This window comes from Lepus europaeus, chromosome 3 (genome assembly GCF_033115175.1).
Source record: "Lepus europaeus isolate LE1 chromosome 3, mLepTim1.pri, whole genome shotgun sequence".
NCBI lineage: Eukaryota > Metazoa > Chordata > Mammalia > Lagomorpha > Leporidae > Lepus > Lepus europaeus.
In genome coordinates this window covers 93412122-93432424 of record NC_084829.1, presented here as the reverse complement: position 1 = coordinate 93432424, position 20303 = coordinate 93412122, and the positions used below count along the sequence as shown (strand labels likewise).

At 35.6% G+C, this 20303-nt stretch overlaps 1 long non-coding RNA gene across 1 annotated transcript in view; it reads left to right on the top strand.

The window, feature by feature from the left end:
• The window catches only part of LOC133757010 (uncharacterized), a 287511-nt gene extending 287251 nt beyond the window's left edge, over nucleotides 1-260 (top strand). Inside the window, exon 7 of the long non-coding RNA XR_009865560.1 lies at nucleotides 187-260. This is a non-coding gene — a long non-coding RNA (uncharacterized LOC133757010). The remainder of the gene's footprint in view (nucleotides 1-186) is intronic.
• Nucleotides 261-20303: the final 20043 nt, after the last annotated feature.

Below are 20303 nucleotides of genomic sequence, written 5' to 3'. Positions count from 1 at the left end.
GGCATCATTTGTGCTTCATTTAGTGTTGCAAACCTCTGTGAGGTTTGTTCATATTAAAAATTGATTATTATAATAATCCTTTTTTAGGATTTTCGTGATTGTAAAAATATTTGTTGTAGTAGATGGGCAAATTTTTGGCAATTTAGTGAATTTTAGATCACTTTCCCTTCTCTTCTTCTTTTCCAGATACTTGGAGAAATGGGTTACTTGCAAGATATTTCCTGTACAATAGGTTTGAAGAGAAAGGTGTCTTCTTTCGGCCTCCTGAATACTGCAAAGCAGTAGGAAACCTTTTCCAGTCTTGATTTCTCTGGGGGCATTTTTGAGAGTGATTCCCAGGGGAACGTGAAAATGACTGTGTGGAGGCTGGGATTCCCTAAAGCATCTGAGGTTACTAAGCAACCACATAATTCTTTCTGAGGGTCTACAAACCGTGGAATGAGAATAAATTGTCTTCATGGAACTTTTTATTCAGAGACAGAAATGTGAATCAAATGCCTGAATTCCTTCTTTTGTTTGGATAATTATGATAATGATCAAGTTCATAATTACTTGAAACAAAGATGTGTTTATTTGCATGTATGTGTGTGTGTGTGAGTGTGTGTGGGTAGGGGAATGTGATATCACTATACTTTTCAGTCTGCACAACTTTATTGATTAGCACTAGAAGTCAGTTAAAATATAGGTACGGAAAGTTAAGGAAAGAAAATAATAATCTGCAAATGAGAAAAATCAGTCCATCCTTCCAAGTGTTGTTTATACAATGCTTATTTTTTTAGAAATGGTCATTCATGCTTTATTTTGTTCATTGCTTCCCCACTTTTCTTCAAACAGGTAGTTGGCATAAAATTTAAGTTGGACAAAAAGCAAAATAGGAATAGGAATAGGCACTCATGGAAGTGTGTTCATGGAAGAAAACAAATGCTAACAGCTCTTATTTGCTAGGGGATCCATATAATCTGGGTCCTAAGACTTGCACTAATGTGCACCTTCTCATGTAATTTTAAAACCTAGTGAGGCTGGTACTATTATTATCCTGGTTTTACAAGCAAGGTAACCACCATTCTATCTTGATTCTACAAAAAGCATCAGGGGAAAACAGTTCAATTTTGAAGGATTTCTGAAGTAATAAACACAGAAATGATCACAGAGTGGCAGGCACAAGGATGCTTTATCACAATGAGAAAAAAGGCAAATTTCCAAGACTGACCCTGATTTTATATAAGAGACAATTTCAGAATGAATCAGAAGGATAATGAGCATCATTTCTGGTCTCACACTAATTTGAAAACATACATATATAGTTCAATTAAAATTGTGTAGAACAAAAAACTTGTAACATATTACTCTTAAGGGAAAATATTATTTTTATATGCTTTAAAAGGGAATATGTATAGGCAGATTGAGTATTCATAACTGTAGCAACAATTAAATTGTCTGAAAATTTCACTTAGGCTCATTAATTAAAGTTAATCTACAGCATTTCTTTAGTGTCCAAAAACAGGAGGTCTATGTCTCTGCCTTTTTGAAAAGTATTTTCACAAAAGGAATGGATTTTTGTTTTTGTTTTTGACAGGCAGAGTGAACAGTAGAGGGAGACAGAGAGAAAGGTCTTCCTTTTGCCATTGGTTCACCCTCCAATGGCCGCCGCGGTAGGCGCGCTGTGGCCGGCGCACCGCGCTGTTCTGATGGCAGGAGCCAGGTGCTTATCCTGGTCTCCCATGGGGTGCAGGGCCCAAGGACTTGGGCCATCCTCCACTGCACTCCCTGGCCACAGCAGAGAGCTGGCCTGGAAGAGGGGCAACCGGGACAGAATCCGGCGCCCCGACCGGGACTAGAACCCGGTGTGCCAGCGCTGCAAGGCGGAGGATTAGCCCACTGAGCCATGGTGCCAGCCAAAAGGAATGGATTTTATTTGACTTTTCAAACAATCCCTGGAGACATAATTATTATGTTATTGAGAAATCCAATGTGAATGGTACAAAGGGAATAATAAAAAGTAATTAATGACACATTAGCATCACATCAGGTTTCCTCAGTCTTTCATATTTTTAAATACAAGAGCTTGTACCAGATAGAGACAGGTTGTTTTCTATAATATTTATAATACAAATATACATATTTATATGAAGAATGCCTCCCATCCAGACAGTCAAATTTAATTTCTTTTGTCAAATAAAAAGGAAATAAAAAATTGGACTTCTGAAACTCATGCTGAGATTTTTAGTACCTACCCTAACCCCTTCATTGATGTCTAACTGACATAAAATACTTGATTCCAGCCAAAGGTAAGCTTACAAGTACAGAGAAAGTATTTTTTAAATCAAGGCTTAATTATATAAAACAGAGAAATGCTCAGAAATGCCAACCCTTAAGGACACATATTAACTGATAAATCTCCAGTAAGTCCTTTTGCACAGAATTCATTTACTATACTTGTTTTACTCTTTTATATATTCTTCACTTATAGTAAGTGTACAAATAATATAAAAATATATTATTAAAATTAGATTATGGAGTAAAAATATAGTTCATTTAATTATTCTACTCTTTCAATCCATACCCCACTCATGAGGAAGTTTTTCAATAAATTTATACTCATTTATAAATATTCAGGTATGTTTGTATATACGTGCTTTTCCTGATAATTGACTCGCCTATTATTTTATTCTGATTTACTTTTTATATGGAATAGTTTTATTTTGATTCTTTTATAAAATTTTTGTTTATTTTATACGTAAAGAAAGAGAAAGAGATCTCCCACCCTCTGTTTCACTTGCCAAATGCCTGCTGCAGACAACACTAAGTGGTCTGAAGCCAGGGACAAGGACTCAATCTGGGTCTTCTATGAGGGTCCAAAGTCCTCGAGCCATTACAGGCCACCTCCCAGGGTGTACACCAGGAGAAAGTTGGAATGGAGACCAGAGCCAGGACTCAAACTCACATACTCCAGTATGGAATGTGGACATCCCAAGCAGCTTAAACACTGTGCTGAATATCCACCCTGCCTTTTATACTTTAATCTGTCTTCATATAGTCACCAAATCATTTTAAGTATTCTTAGTAATGCTTGATAATAATAGATCATTACACCAGAATACTATAAAACCTTCATGGAAAAGAGGAATTGAAAGAAGTCTGCTCTGTATGTTTTTCTAAAGAAAGCTAGAAGAAAGAATTTTAAATGCTTCCACCATAAAGAAATAATAAATGTAGATTTGCACAATGAACCATATGTACTAGCTTTGAAACATCTCATAGTAGCCTATGAACATATCTCAATCTTATACATCAGTTAAAAATAAAAACAAAAAAGATAACTCTTCTGGTGCAAAAATGTTTGAAATTCCTCCATATTTTTTCATAATACGCATTTTGTTGTTTTTTAAAATATGTATTTATTTGAAAGATAGAATGACAGTGAAAGAGGGTGAAATAGAAAGATCTTCAATCTGCTGTTTTACTCCCCAAATGGTCAGAGGTGGGCCAATTTGAAGCCAAGAGCCTAGGACTCTATCTGGGTCTTCTACATGAGTGCAGGGGCTCAAGCACTTGGGCCATCTTTCACTGCTTTCACAGGCGTATTAGCTGGGAACTCGATCAGAAGTGAAGTAGCTTAGACTGAAATCAGTGCCATATGGGATGCCAGAATTATAGGGAGCAGCTTAACCTAATGAGCCACAAAGTCAGTCCCAGAATATGCATTTTCCCTAAATACCTACAACTGCCAGGATTGGGACAGGTTGAAAACAGGAGCCTGACACTCAACCTGGGTCAAAACTTTTAAAATTACCTTTGCATTCCACTCTTCCTCTATTGATTGACATTTTGATTGCTTTAAAAATTGTCATTCTAGATTTGCAGTATTTTTGTTCAGGCCTCGGGGGATGTAGATATGTGTTTCTGATGAACAAATTACTCTGAGATGAACCACTGGATCAAATTCTTTATAGATTTTTATGAATATTACCATGATGGTATCCAAAAGATTGCACCCAGAGTCAACTTTCCATCAACCTTGATAACAATGGTTATTATAAACCATTTACAATGTCACAAAGACAAAAAATGCATTTGTCTATTTAGTAAATAATAAGATCAAGTATTGTTTCCTTATTTTTAGATCATTTTATTTACCCTGAGAAATTTATATTGTGCTTTTTTCTTTTTGTAAATATTTTTAGACATTCTTTATATATTACAACATAAAAACTGTGAAGTTTATTTTTTGCAAGTATCTCTGGATTTTTCAATTAAAATATTTTGTTTAAGTAAGTGTTGTAAGCCTGAAGTTTTTGATAATTACATAGTGAGTCTCTTACTTTTTAAAGGTACTGGTTTTAATTTGACTTCACAATTACTCAAGGAAAAAGTCTAGTGCAAGAAAATTTTAATCCTATAGCCAAATAATAATCCAAAGTTTTTCATAAAATTTGTTTACTATGAACTATTATTGTGGTTAGTACACCTTGACCTCTAGTTTTAAATTCTCTGCTCAGTTATTTAATGTTGTTCATTTCCATTGTTGTTCATTTCCATTCTAATCATCAATTCATATTTCTCATTCACTGCCTGGTCATACTCTAATCCCTACAGAAAAGTTAATGTGGCGATGGTATTGCCTCTACTTCTATGGAATTTATTTAGGTGAATTAAGTATGCTTATAGTAAAATGCCATCAATTAAAGTACAGTTTGAATTTACAAACCCAGGTATATATAGAGTCACTCAACATCCTAATGGAGAGCAGAGAAAGAGAACCCTTTGCTTTGAAATGAACTGAAGCCTAAATGTTCATTGCATGTAATTGATGATTTGCACTACATCCTGGATCTCCAGAAAAGTATGAAGGTGGAATAAATAGGAATTTTTTTTATCTGGGTTGAGTGAACATTGTTGAAGTTTCAAAACTTTAGAGTAGCAAAGAATGGGAAGGAAAACAGGAGCTAGGATCAACCTGTACACGGCTGAACACTTAAATCCTTTGTGTGTGTGTGTGTGTGTGTGTGTGTGATAAAATTGAGAATCTGACGCTGAAATTACAAAAATATAAGTTAATCATATAGCCAACAAAACAGCTGTAACTTCAAGTAAATAAAGCAGGGTCTAACTCTATAATGGCTTTAGGAGGACAAGCTTGCAAAATGGAGCTGGGAGGCAGTATGTATTTGGCTTAGTGTTTACAACACTCATGTCCCACATTAGAGTGCTTAGGTTCTATGCCCAGCTCTGTCTGGCTCCTGACGCCAGGCTTCTATCAGTGTAAATCTGGGGGGCAATGGTGATGGCTCAAATAATTGGGTTTTTATCCACCTGGGAGACACTGATTGTATTCCTGGCTCGTAGCTCCAAACTTGTCCAGCTCCCATTTATTTGGGAAATGAATCAGCTGATGGAAGTTCTGGACTTTGTTTCTTTGCCTCTCAATAAGTTTTAAAAATGTTTATAGATGCTTGGAATTGATAGAACATGGTTCTAGTAATGGCTGAAGATAGGTTTTAGTGAGAGGAAACTTACTGAATGTAATTGTAACCATGAGCATTTGCACAGGACTTTGGGAGTGTCAGGGGGTGATCAGATGACTTAATTTCCAGATCTACCCACTACGAGACATTGCCCTATTGCTTTACTTTCCTGAACAAAATATTAGCACAAAATATTGCACAAAAATATTAGCAATAATATTAGCTCCCTGGCAGGTAGTTATAGACTGAAATCACATAGATTGAGTTCCAGGACAGTGACTTGTATATAGATAATATTAAATTTAAAAATTCTAACAGTTATTGTTATTATAATTAAGTGATTTTGTAATCATTATATTTCCGTGTGTCCTTCTCACAATGAGATTAATATAGAGAAGCTATTATTACTACCCCTAAATGTGCAAAATTAGATGAATTGGCATCACAATAAGCTGACAGGCAAAAACACTGAGATTTTGACTTGAAGTCTCCTATGTCTTTTGATTATGCAATTCTGAAGAAAACTATGTTGTAAGATATCATACCACAGAAACACAAATACAATTTATCATTTAGGTAGTTCCTGTTGGGTAGAAATAATGCTATGGGCTTTCTTTTAATAAATTCTGTAAATATTTATTTTAATTTTACGAAAGAGAGAGAGAGAGTGAGGGAGTGCAATATCTTCTATTTATTGATTCACACCTCAAAAGCCCACAACAACTAGAGCTGGGGCCGGGCTAAAGTTAATAGCCTGGAACTCAATCCAGTCTCCCAGGCGGGTGAAAGAGATCCAGCCATTGAGCCATCATTTGCTGCCTCACAGGGAGAACATTAGCAGGAAGCTGGACTAGAGAGTAGAACTGGGATTTCAGCACAGGCATTCCTACATGGCACATAGGCCTCCCAAGTGGTGTCTTAAACACATCACCACAGGTCTGCTCCATTGTTATGTGTTTTCTATACCTAATTTCATTACATCTGTTACACTAGAATTCTCATGTGACTGATAAAGAAGATGAGACTCACAGGGCTTGAATTACTCGTATAAGATTACATCAGCCACTAAATGAAAGAAATGTGAGTCACAGTTTATATTATGATTGATTCTAGAATACAAACTCTTTTCTTACAGGCTGATGAGTCATCTACCGATGGTGCTAAAATGGGTTGTAGAAGAATGACGGAATGGGAGACACAGACATCATCTGCAAAGTCTTAACTTAGGCTATCTTACTAACACTGGTTCTCAAAAATGAAAACAAAAAAGACATTATTTTGGAAGGTTTAGCCAACATAAGAGAGGAGGAGAGTTAATTTTTTTTGTATGCTAGAAGAAGGATGACAGAGCCAATATTTCAGAAATTGAATGGCATTAAAGAAAAAAGAGAAGGTGCTTAAAATTCTTGACTTTGGTGGAGAGGCAAATTCATGAGGCCAATAGCCAGGAAGGGTTTTGGAACTGGAAGGAAAAACTGACTAGGAGGAGATTGGAAGCCACTGTTGAATAGAATACCAGCAAGTAAGAGCAGACTTTGTATAAATGGGTGGGGAGGAGAGCGGGCAGAGATGATGCCAAAAAACAGACTCACAAGTAAAGTCATCAAATACTCTAAATAAACTTAGAGAAAAGCAACCCTATGAACTAAAAAGCTGAATAAAAAGATAACATTTATGATCCCATGAAAATGTAACCTTTGTAGTATTTTGATAACGAAGTATAAGATAATTTTCTACAACTTTGCTAACTTGCATAAAATATACTTAGACTTCCATTTTAGTCTTTACACTTCAATGAGTATTAACTTCCCAAATTTACTTCAGTGTTTGATACTGATAAAGATTTCTCAATCAAAAAATATTGCATTAGTAGCAAACTTCCAGTGATTTCCTGGCATCCCTCATGCTGATCCCTTCTTGACACTCTCCATCATTTTCCCTATGATGATGTCTTTTCTCACAAGTTTGTTGCAAATTTAGCTTGAGAATAAAATGCTTCCACCCTTTAGGAGACTTTTCTGTAGCTAGGGTAGCAAGTAGTCACCTGAAGTGATTTTAAAACTGCTTACCAATCACAGTTCTAGAAACCACTAAAACTGATTTTATGTAAATTTGAGGAATCAGTGACAGTGTCCCCAGTGAACACATATTTGTAGGTCAATCAATTAGTAACAACCCTAACTTCTGAAAGTCATTTGATTGGAAAAAGATTCTTGAGGACACACTTCACAGTGGCAATTAATCAATGGCTTTCTTACCTGAGAAACCCTGTTTTCTATAAATGACATCAAGAGATTTATTAGTCTGGAAGTTTGCCAGTCACTGAATTCTACTTTTCTTCCAACCCTGCATTGTGTTACCAGCCGTCTTCTCTGTTCTGAGAGCTTGTACCTTTAGTAAGCAATAAAGTTAGCTTTGTGGTATTTTTGACTAAGATTTGAGGGCTGGCTCATCTTTGTGACAGAATACTCTGACAGTTAACAGTTTGTGCAACAGTCCTTTCCCTCAATAATTTAATTTCTAGGGGCTGGCATTGTTGCACAACAGGTTAAACCACTGCCTATGATGCCAGCATCCCATACGAGCACAGGTTCAAATGCCAGCTGCTTCACTTCCAACCCAGCTGCCTGCTAATGTGCATGGAAAAGTAGTAGAAGATGGCCCAAGTGCTTGGGCCCCTGCCACCTGGATGGGCCCACCCAACTGCCACCATTTGAGGAGTGAACCAGCAGATGGAAGATTTAACCTTCTCTGTCTCTCCCTCTCTTTTACTCTGCCTTTCAACTAAATAAATACATATATAGAAAACTAATTTCTAGAAATATGCCCAAAATAGACATTCTGAACAATTTTGGTATGCTGTTTTGCATTTAATACACACAATTCTATAATATAAGACCTAATCATGTTTAGACTTCTTTTTTAATAAGAGCAAGACTTAGAAAGTTTGGGATCTTTTCTATGACCACCCAGTTAGTAAACTCTGAGTCTCTAGTGACTGACTCTTAAGCCATAAAAAAGATTCAGAGCTCTCTTTCTGCTGCAAAAAGCTGATTAAAATAAGCACAAAATTTCAATAAATATTTAAATTCATATGTTATTTATATATTTAAAAATCCAAGAGCACCCAAATACTTATAAGAGTTAAGCAAAGTCATTACGTGGACACCTATGAAATAATGAATGCAAGAAAATGTTTATGGTAGCATTAAGTACAAAATCAAAATACAAAATTATAATTTTGTAATTGTACATGAAACATTATGTGTACATATGAGTTAGAAATAAAGTGAAAACATAGAACAGTAACTCAATTTCTAGGATGGTTGGATTCTAAGTGAAATAAACTTTTATTGAGTTTTAAAATATTACTTTAATGTTTGTGTAATAACCAAAGTAATCTGGATGTAAATAGTGGTCTCTGCACTTCAGCATATTTGCCAAACATCTTATATTCAATGGAAAGTCCTATGTCCCACATGATATCTGGGATTTCTAAGGATCTTACTAAAACCTGACTATTTAGGGATTTGAAATCCTACACTGAAGATTTCCAAACTCCATTTATGTCTTTTCTACCCTAAATGATTCCTTCCCTCTGATTGCTTTAACTTGGATGTGAAAATCAATCTTTTTAATTTAGTCTAAAACTTGCACACAGGGATATGTATAGATAAGAAATATTTCTGAAGTTTTAGTTGGATAGGTATTATTTCACAGCAGGCATACAATTAAATACCAATGTACCACTTGTATTCCTCAACTCCTTTAAATATATTTTCCATCTCATAAAACTTTGCCTGAAGTATGGAAGGCATCTGGAGGTATAAAACATGAATAAGTTATTTTTCAATCCTTTACCCTCTTCTATTGACTTGTGCATCCATCTGTCCATCTATAATCCACCTGCTTCTCCTTGGGGAAGGAGTAATTTCAGACACCAAGAATAATTTCCACTGTGTAAAAAATGGTCATCACAAACACTGTGGGTCTGAAGCTTCTCGAAGTTGCAGTGTCTCCTGGACTATCCCAATTACTCTCAGATAATCTAACCCATTAAGTCTAATTCCTTTTTTAAATATATTTATTTTTATTTATTTGAAAAGCAGAGTTACAGAGAGAGAGGGAGAAAAACACTCACACATACACACACACACACACAATTTTCCAGCCACTGATTCACTTCGCAAGCGGCTGAATATACGAGGTTTGGGCCAGGACAAAGCCAGGAGCCAAGAACTCCATTTGCATCTCCCATGTGGATGGCAGGGGCCCAAGTACTTGGGTCATTTTCTGCTGCTTTCCCAGGCATGTTAGCAAGGATCTAGATGAGAAATGGAGCAGCCAGGACACAAGCTAGTGCTCATAAGGGATTTTGGTGTTGCAAGCAGCAGCTAAAAACACTGTGCCACAACACTGGCCCCATCTAGTTCCTTAACTGAAAATGTGCTCAATGGTATCTTGTTTAGAAATTTTATGATTCACCAGGGCAGTACCAAAGAAAGGCTTAGTACAAAAGGGGTCTAATGAAAAGGAACTCTTCTGTACTTAAACGAAAACAAAGCCAACAAACAAAAGATGAAATAGCCTTTTACAGCAGCAGAAGAAATTTAGACTAGAGAAAAGACATGAAAGCCTTCAAATTCATATATGGTAGAGAGGTTGCTTTGGGAGGTATTATTTTCAAAAGATTTTTAAATTATAGCAGATACCAAATGATATTTAAATTTAAGTTGGATCAGATTGATTTTACACTTGCATCCTGTGCCTACTATACAATTATTTGAGGATATACAACACCTTTTTCTATTGGTGTATCTTCATTCATTGTTTATAATCCTCTCATATTCAAGAAACTTTTCAAATAGCCTAATAAAGTATTTTCAAATTGCCTAATAAAATAAGCTCCCTTAGAAGTCAGTATTGTGATTGGAAAGCAATAGGGAGAAACTTGATTTATTGATAGGTGATAGTGTGCCATAAATTTTTTTCCATTTTAAAGGTGTAGATTATGAGATCATCCATACTTAAAGAAAGAGCAACAGACAGGCATAGCAACACAGGCATTAAAGAACAAGATCAGGTGTGCTCTTACTTACACAATGAATCTATTTATTCTGAAATTCTATTAATAAACCTAGGAAAAATGCACCAGTGAAGACTGTAATCTAAGAAAAGACATGGAAAATACTTTTTTTGTGAGCCAAATGATTATTTTGTAATTAAAAATCAACATCTGTCTTTATTATTTTGTGATATTTTTGGTTCTGATATTTAGTATTAGATTTTCTTAGAGTGAAAGCTGACTTATGTCTAATACAATGCATATAAATTAGCCACAATAACTGTCAATCTAATAGCCTAGATGGGACTTTGAAATTCAATGGAAAATATCTACTTCATGAGAGAATTTTGATTTTAATTATGAAAAAATATTTCTCATGACATAAACATTGTTAGAATTTCATTTATAGTATATCAAATTTCAGAAGCAAAGATACAGACATAATAAACACATGGAGAGAGGGAGAGAGAGAGAGAGATCCCATCTCCTAACTAGTTCAAATGCCTGTAACAGCTGGAATCCAATGGCAGGAGCTGGGACACTCAGTCCAGTCTCCCCTGTGGGTGGTAGCAACTCAATTACTGGAGCCATCACAGCTGCCTCTCAGGATCTATATTAGCATAAAACTGGAATCAGGAGCTGGAGTTGGAATCAAACCCAAGTACTCCAGCATAGGCATTTTATTGCTAGGCTAAACACCTGCCCTTAGAATTTAATTTAAATTAACAAAAAGAGCTTGATTATATTTGGAAACTAAGAAAAAAAAATAGTATAGGAGCCAGCGTGTGGTGCAGCAGGTTAAAGCCCTGGCCTGAAGTACCAGCATCCCATATGGGCACCGGTTCTAGACCCAGCTGCTCCATTTCTGATCCAGTTCTCTGCTATGGCCTGGGAAAGCAGTACAAGATAGTCCAAGTCATTAGACCCCTGAACCCACATGGGAGACCTGGAAGACGCTCCTGGCTCCTGGTTTCGGATTGACATAGCTCTGGTCATTGTGGCCAACTGGGGAGTGAACCAGCGGATGGTAGACCTCTTTCTCTCTCTCTCTCTCTCTCTCTCTCTCTCTCTCTCTCTCTCTCTGTAACTCTGACTTTCAAATAAATAAATAAATCTTCAAAAAAATAGTATAGTCAAACAAGAATATTTCCGTATAATATGGTCTTCATAACATGGTGCAAAGTCCAGAAATTAAGAATTTATCCAATTTATCCAGAGGTATTCTGTGTAGCTGTGCCACCCTATACAAGTCACTGAGTGTGAGTACATTAGTTAATTCTTGCAGACTTTTCTTCTGTATAAAAATAAATAATGCTACTTGAATTTTCTAACTTAAATGTTCATTGTGAGGCTTAAATGTGTAAACAGAAACCTTTAAACTCTTTAAAATTCTAAGAAACTTTTAGTCCTGTAATATAATACTATCAGTCGTGTTTGATAAGGTAGACAAATTCTCTTCTTAATGCTATAAAGGTATTGCATTTATTTTGGAAAGCTTATTGAATTACCTTATATTAAAATATGCCATTTATGTAATGCAAACTAAGGTCAATCATAATGATTTTCAAGTGGCTGTGCCTATATGAGCACTAAGACAAAATTGCCAAAGGATCAGGGTACAAATGGCTATATAGGGAATAAAATTAATTAATAATTTTTAAGTAGTTTATAGAAATGCATTGTTAAAATGCAAATTTGTGTGAGGTACTTTTGTAATTATTAAATTTTAAGTCATTAAAAGACATTCTGAAATTTAATTAAGCTAATTTATTCATTTATTTTAAAGGTAGACAGAACTTCAATGTGTTGATTTACTCCTCCAAATGCCTATAAAGGCTGGTGCTGGGCTCGGCTGAAGCTAGCAGCCAGGAATTCGATCTAAGTATTGTCCATGGCTGGCAGGAACTCATCATCTGCTACCTCCCATGATGCACATTAGCAGAAAGTTGAATCAAGAGAGGAGCCAAGGCTCACACTGAGGTACAAAGATATGGGATACAGCCATCCCATATCTTAACTGCTTTGCCAAGCAACTTACCCCAAGAACACTTTTTATGGCAAATAAACAGAATAAATATTTAAGGATTTGAGTAAATACACAAAAAATGACAAAATGTACTTATAGTATAGTAGAAATAGACTATATATGAGAAGAATCTTCCAAATAGCAAATTTATCCCCAAGCATGAAAATCTTACAATTTATTTCAAAACAATTTCACTATTTTAGAAAAAATTAAAGAAGAAAAAAGTTGCAAAGATGTATAGAGAGTTTCTGTATTTTCCAACTTCTCCTTTGGTTAACACTACTGATACATTTGTCAAAACTAAGAAAATTAATATAATAATGTTAATTTAATTAGAGATGTCAATCAATTTTCCCAAGTTTACCCACTAAAGTCATTTTAGTCTTTTCTTTTCTTTCTTTCTTTCTTTCTTCCTTCCTTCCTTCCTTCCTTCCTTCCTTCCTTCCTTCCTTCCTTCCTTCCTTCCTTCCTTCCTTTCTTTTTTGACAGGCAGAGTTAGACAGAGAGAGAGACAGAGAGAAAGGTCTTCCTTCTGTTGGCTCACCCCTCAAATGGCCGCTACGGTCGGTGCACTGCGCCAATCCTAAGCCAGGAGCCAGGTGCCTCCTCCTGGTCTCTCTTGCACTTGGGCCATCCTCCACTGCCTTCCTGGGCCACAGCAGAGAGCTGGACTGGAAGAGGAGCAACCAGAACAGAATCCGGTGCCCCAACCAGGACTAGAACCCGGGGTGCCGGCGCCGCAGGCAGAGGATTAGCCTAGTGAGCCAGGGCGCCGGCCATCGTTTTAGTCTTTCAAGATCAAATCCAGGATATCTTACTGCATTAAATCATGTCTCTTTCACCTCCTCAGCTGTATTTCTCAGCTATTCCTGTCATGGATTTGAAATTTTTGAATCATATCAGCGAGACATTTTTTAGTTTGGCTTTGTCTAAAGTTTTTCACATGGTTAGAATTGGGCCATGGGTTTTGGGGAGGAATACCATGAAGAGAAGTGCTTTCATCATGTCACACCAGGGTACATGGACCCAATGTGACTTGTCACTCGAGAAGTCAACCTGGATCACCCAGTGCAGGTGGTATCTTCAGGTTTCTCCATGACAAATTTATGTGTTTTCCCCTTTCCACACTTTCTTTTCTTTAGACATTAGTCACTAAATCTTGTTCACATTCAAGGGAGGCAGAATTAAGCTTTGCCTCTTGTGGGGTGAGTGAGATATCTGCACATATAATTTGGAATTCTACTATAAGGAAGATTTATTTCCTCTTTATCCAACATTTATCTATTTAATCACATATTTATATCAGTGTAATATCATGAGTTTTTATTTTTTTCATTAAGTTTTAATTCTAAAATGATAAGTATTTTTTTTATTTAAGTGCTTCAGTTTGGTAATGAGAAATTCTTTCTTGATGGTTCCAGTGTCCTCCAAAGATGCCACAATATTTTTTTAAATTTTTTCCTCTTTATGACAGTAAAAATACTTCAGGTCCATAACTGCATTTTTCCTACCATTCCTTAGAAGCATCCATTTATCCCAGAAAGCCTTAGTTCTTTTTTAAATGGAGGATAATATTTAGAAACTGTAATCTAGCTGTAGTTATTTAGGTCTTCCTTCTTTCACTTATCATATTGTATGTAAGTTTCATCAATGATACTCATGAATCAGTAGTTCTTTCCTTTTTATAGCTGGGTCCATTCCCTAGATACACCATGGCTTGTTCATGTATTCACCAACTGAACCTGACACCTTGGTTACTAACATATTTTTTGATAATTAAGGATAAAGGTGCTGTATTTTTCACATGTAGCTGTTTGTGTAAAAACAGATTTTCAGTTCAGTTGGATAAATACCTAGGAGTGGGATTGCTGGACTATACAGTAATTGTATATAGACTTACAATGGCTGAATTTATGATTGCTTTGACTTTACATAGTTTAACAATGCAGTTCCCTGCAGAGTATTGGTTATTCACTCTTGTGATGGTATAACTGGCCAGAACCTGTGGCTTGATGCTGCTCTTCTGCATCACAGAAGAGCGTCAGACCATACATTGCTAGCCCATTAAAAGAACAGTAGAGACTATGCTTTACATTTTGAATTTTGTTCTTGCTAAACTATGTATTCATTAGGTTAGGAATACTGAATGGATTTCTGACAATACTTCCAAGTTACAGTAGGCTTATTGAGTTGTAAACCCCTTGGAAGTCTAGAAGAACATGTATTTGACGTTAGAAGAACTTTGCAAACTTTTCCAAAGTGGCTAAGCCATTTTGAATTTCTATTTGCAAAGGAAGAGGGTGTTTTTTGCTCTTTATGCTGACCAACATTTGGCTTTGCCAGAGTTTTTAAAACTCCCATTTTATTTTATTATTTAAAAATCTTTAAGCAGACATGAAATTGTACATACCTATGAGATACCATATAATATTTCAATACTTGTACTAATTGCGTAATGATCAACCAGGACAAATATGTCAACCAGGGCTCACTATATTCCAAACCAAAGGTGATAACTTTTCTATCCTCCAACAGGAGCTCAACCAAGGAAAGGGATAGGGGAATAGACATGATATGGAGATTCTAAGTCTGGCATTAAGTGTTGTTGTTAAGGAACAGTATCTCCTGATGCTCTGAATTTCTTTTTTTAATTTAACATTATTTATTTTTAAAAGTTTATATTTAAAGTATAATGCAAATTTCATGTGTCTCATGTATTCTGATTTAGGAACAGAGTGATACTGCCCTGAATTTTATAAATTATAGTAATACTTCTGATTACAGAAGGGCTTACTTTCTTCTAAGAAAAAGAGATTGGGTTCATTGTCATGAGTACTTACTGCTTAGTACTTCTTAATTCAGAAACAAAGCATAGTATCTTAGCCTTTCTCCTCCTTTTTTATTATGTAATAATGTGAACATAAGTAGTTCATATCTGTGCAAATATTTTCTTCTCTGTTTTTAGCTTATTAAAGAATATGTGCATGGAATAGTGATTACCAGAGCCTGAGTAGAATATCGGGGACGGTGGGATGGAGAGATAGTGAGTAATGAATGCAAATGCAGCTGGGTAGGAGGAACAACTTACAATGCTCTTAGCACAGTACAACAAGTACGATTAACAGTCAATCACATATTCCAAACTAGCTCACTGAGGATTTTTGAATGTTCCCTACTAAAAGAAACGATTGTGTCTGAGGTGACAAATATGCCAAGTAACCTAATTAGATTATTACACATTGCATACATGTGTTGAAATGTCACACTATACCCCATAAATATCTCAATTAAAAACATATTTCAAGAACTTTTAATACCTAAACATGTCTATGTTTCTATTTATTTATTTCTCTACAAAACTAAAGAATAGTAAAGATATTTCTGAATATTATATATAACATCTGTAAGAAAAAATTAAACACCAGGTGTATATTATCCTACCACAATGGACAATTATTTTAAGCCTTAATCTTAGTACAGTGTTAGATCTAAGTCTACAGAACATGTCTCCAAAAAAAGATAATTTTCTGAAACTATTCTATATCTTGGATGACTTTTAGCTTGTAACTTTCTGAAGTAAACTAAGTTATACATTCTAATTGAACAAATCTCTCCCACAGTCAAACTAAAATGATAATTAAATACATACTTACAATGTAGAGGACATATCACGGAAAGTACAAAGACAGTTGTTAAACTATCCCACTATGTTATTAACTCCTTTAGTTATTACATCTTAAACCTGTTGAGAAGAGAGAAATAAAGAAGTATGTTAGTCAAAGGTACTAGGTAGGTATACTACACATGAGGATAAATAATCAAATAAAAAATTTAAAATAATGCATCTTACAAACAGATTTTTCTGTATGTAATATATGTCGTCTGTTTATGTAAACATAATTTCTTTCAATTTTGGATAAACTGCTTTTGAATCATTTAAAATGTTATAGTATACAGTAAGGTAAATGTTATCAAAAAGAATAAATGCTCCAATAGAAATTCTAGGGAAGTAAGTGTATCTTGATAATTAGATATATTTCATGGTCTGTGTTTTTTGATTGTTTTTCATGTACAAAATAAATTGTGTCTATAGTACAAGCAACAAAACCAAAAATTAAACAAAGTTACTAGATCATCTAAATATTTATTAATAACTGTATACTGAGCAAAATAAAGATCAAATAATTACATTATTTGTCTAAATGTGTTTCATTTCATGTTAATGTGTCAGCCAATAGACATGATTAGTACAATTGGAGGTAAATGTTTAAATTTTTATTGAATTATTTATTCCATAATGAATAAGGATTAGATTTAACATAAAGAAGGAAATTGACCCACTGGGATTCATCATCTCAATGCAGAAGAAATATCTCTAAATCATGGAATAATTTGGAATAAAATAAAGATACGTATCATTTTCACGCTACAACTGTGTTATAAGGATTTATTCCTTGTCAAAAATATAGTTTGGTTGTAGAACATATCCAGTTATTTGCTTATCCTTAGAGATCACCAAAAGTGCTTGTGAGGTTTTCTGCTCTTACTACACACACACACACACACACTCACTCACACACATACATGCACACATATTTTGTTCCAATTTTATGCCCAAAGAATTGAAATTTTTTACTTCTTCAAATCACTAGATTTTTAAAAGAAATCCAGTCTGATTTTTTGTGGAATTACATTTGGCTTTGGATTATGCTTCATAAGAAAATGATTTCATTTTTCACTTCGGTTGGTACTTTCTCCCCATTTATAGGACTTGGCACTCCTTTATAGTTTGTTATACTTGCAATAATATAAACACAGAGAAATAAATAAATAGATATATCTTGTTTTTCAAATCAAATATCACTTAATTGTTCCTTTCTCAAATGTGCTACATGGGTGGTTGAGACGCAGTTCCCTAAACTGCAGCCAGCTCTTTAAGCTGCCTCTAAGGTCTGCACTGGTAGAAAGCTGGAATCAGGAGCTGGAGGCATGCATCAATGGCGCTTTGATATGGGAGGCAGGCATCTTTAACTGATAGGCTAAACACCTGTTCCTGATTAAAAATGTATAAGATCATTTCAAATATTGTGAGGACAGCAGAGGGGAGAGCCTGGAAGTAGGGGACAGTTCAAAGGCAACTGCAGTAGTTAAGTTGAAGAATGAGGGAAGCTTTGGATTTGGATGGGCAGAGACATATGCATGCTTTGAAGAAAATATGAGTATAAAGTCCTATTCATTAATTTCATCATTTCATAAGCAAATGCATTTTGAAACATCATCTTGGTGTAGATTAATTTGAATAATTAAAATCAGCTATTTCTGTAGAATATTTAGTAGATTTTGGTAAAATTTATCAAAGGGGGAAATGTGGAGAAACATTAGTTTTATATAATTATCTCCAACTATTGTTGAAACAGCTGATTAAAGATAGGGTAAACAATGAAAAAAAATGACTATCTTTTGTATAAATAAAAAGAACAGGGAAGTAGCCAAATAGAATATTACTTATAAACAAAATAAATTTTCTAATTCTGTAAACAGTAGTGTTAGAAACATCCCAGATATGTCAAAAGCTTATTTCCATTAATAGGAGAAAGTCCCTTTATTCAACTCACCAGATGTAAGGGACACTGAATTTTGAACAAATAATGGCAATTACTGGATGTCATTTATAGTAATAAATGAGATTTGCTGCCAGAAAAGGTCATGGAGCCAATCCCTGTGGCCACACTTTAAGCATAATTTTATGGCTTCAGAATTACTAGCCTGGGTCTTTAAACTCTCTTTAATTCAAGATATATGTTTTGACATGCCTTCTATATAACAGGGAGCTGGTAGGTACAATGGCTATAAGGATTTCTAACACACTTTCCCTGCCCTTGAAAGAGAAATGAAGAGATTTTGGACAAAATGTCTGACTGAGAGCACAACTATAACTGCATTTCCTTTTACTTGGTAGAGGTTAATAGAAAAATAAAATTGAAAAAAAATATATACACACACACACACACAGGGATAGAGATATGAGAGACAGAGAAAGAAAGAAAGAAAGAAAGAAAGAAAGAAAGAAAGAAAGAAAGAAAGAAAGAAAGAAAGAAAGAAAGAAAGAGCAAGCTCCTATCCACTAGTTTACTCCTAATTCCAAATGTCTGCAAGGGCTAGGCTGGGTCAGGCTGAAGCTGGGAAATGAGAATTCTGTCCAGACCTCTCTCTCACATGAGTTGCAAGACTCAACTACCTGAGCCATCACTGATGTCTCCTGGGATCTGCAGTAGAAGAACAATTATTAAATCCAGGTACACCAACGTAGAACTAGGCTGGGTTAATTGGTGTTTTAGCTGCTAGGTCAAGCATCCTTCTATAATGCAGAATATAATGAGGAACATGCAGGAAACAGAGGAGATTAAGTCGAGACCCAGTGTTTGAAAGACTCCTTGCCCCTTTGGCCATTGGTTTTGTTGAGAGCTTAAACTTCATTAATGCTTATAAAAACAATAACTAGAAATAAAACAATGCACACTACATACACACATAGTTTTAAGGAACATGTATGTATACACATATATGATGTATATCTCATAAAATTGCTTTCCGATTCAATGATATTAACAACTTTATGAGGTAGTATTTTTCCAGTTTTAGAGATAAGGAATATAAAACACAAAGAGTTTAGCAATTCGCCCAAGGTCAACCAGCTTATAAGTAGACAGGAACCCAGTTACATTGATTTGTTCTAGAGCCTATTAGCTCCACTCTGGGCCCCACATGTCTACCTCATATGACCAACACAGTATGCCATAAAGTGTTCCTTTTGCATAACCTACCCATACACAGAAAACATTTATTTCTCTCACAGTTCAAAACTTGCAGAACAATTTAGGGAAACTTGTGAGCATCTCCCTTTGGTTCATAAAGCAGTACTGGATATCCCATTGCACCTGCTTCCTGGAGCATCCATTTTACTCAAAGATTTGAGGGGCTAGTGTTGTGGCTTAGCAGGAAAAGCTGCTACCTGCAGTGCTGGCATCCCATCGGTTCAAGTCCCAGCTGCTTCAATTTCAACCCAACTCTCTGTTATGGCTTGGGAAAGCAGTAGAACATGGCTCAAGTCCTTGGGCCCCTGTACCCATTGGGGAGACCCAGTAGAAGTTCCTGGCTCCTGACATCAGATCAAGTCAGCTCCGGTCATTTCAGCTATCTGAGAAGTGAACTAGCAGATGGAAGACCTCTCTCTCTCTCTCTCTCTCTCTCTCTCTCTCTCTCTCTGCCTCTCTGTAGCTCTGCCTTCCAAATAAATAAATAAATCTTAAAAAAAATCATTTGAGAAGACAAAGTGAATTCTAAGAAGCTAGATCATAAATAAAATGCACAATACAATATAATTTTGAAGATTTATTTTTTAATCAAAATCCTTATGGAATCCTGCATGTGATAGCTCTGGCTATTGAGATTGAGATAGTTGTCCTTGCGCATTTATAGTTGCCTTACACTGGCTAGTGTGCAAAGAAAATATATCTGGCTTAACATATGTATGGAAAATCTTTTCAAGGAATACAGTTGAGGAATTTTTTTTTTTTTGACAGAGTGGACAGTGAGAGAGAGAGACAGAGAGAAAGGTCTTCCTTTGCCGTTGGTTCACCCTCCAATGGCCGCCGCGGCCAGCGCACTGCAGCCGGCTCACCATGCTGATCCGAAGGCAGGAGCCAGGTGCTTCTCCTGGTCTCCCATGGGGTGCAGGGCCCAAGCA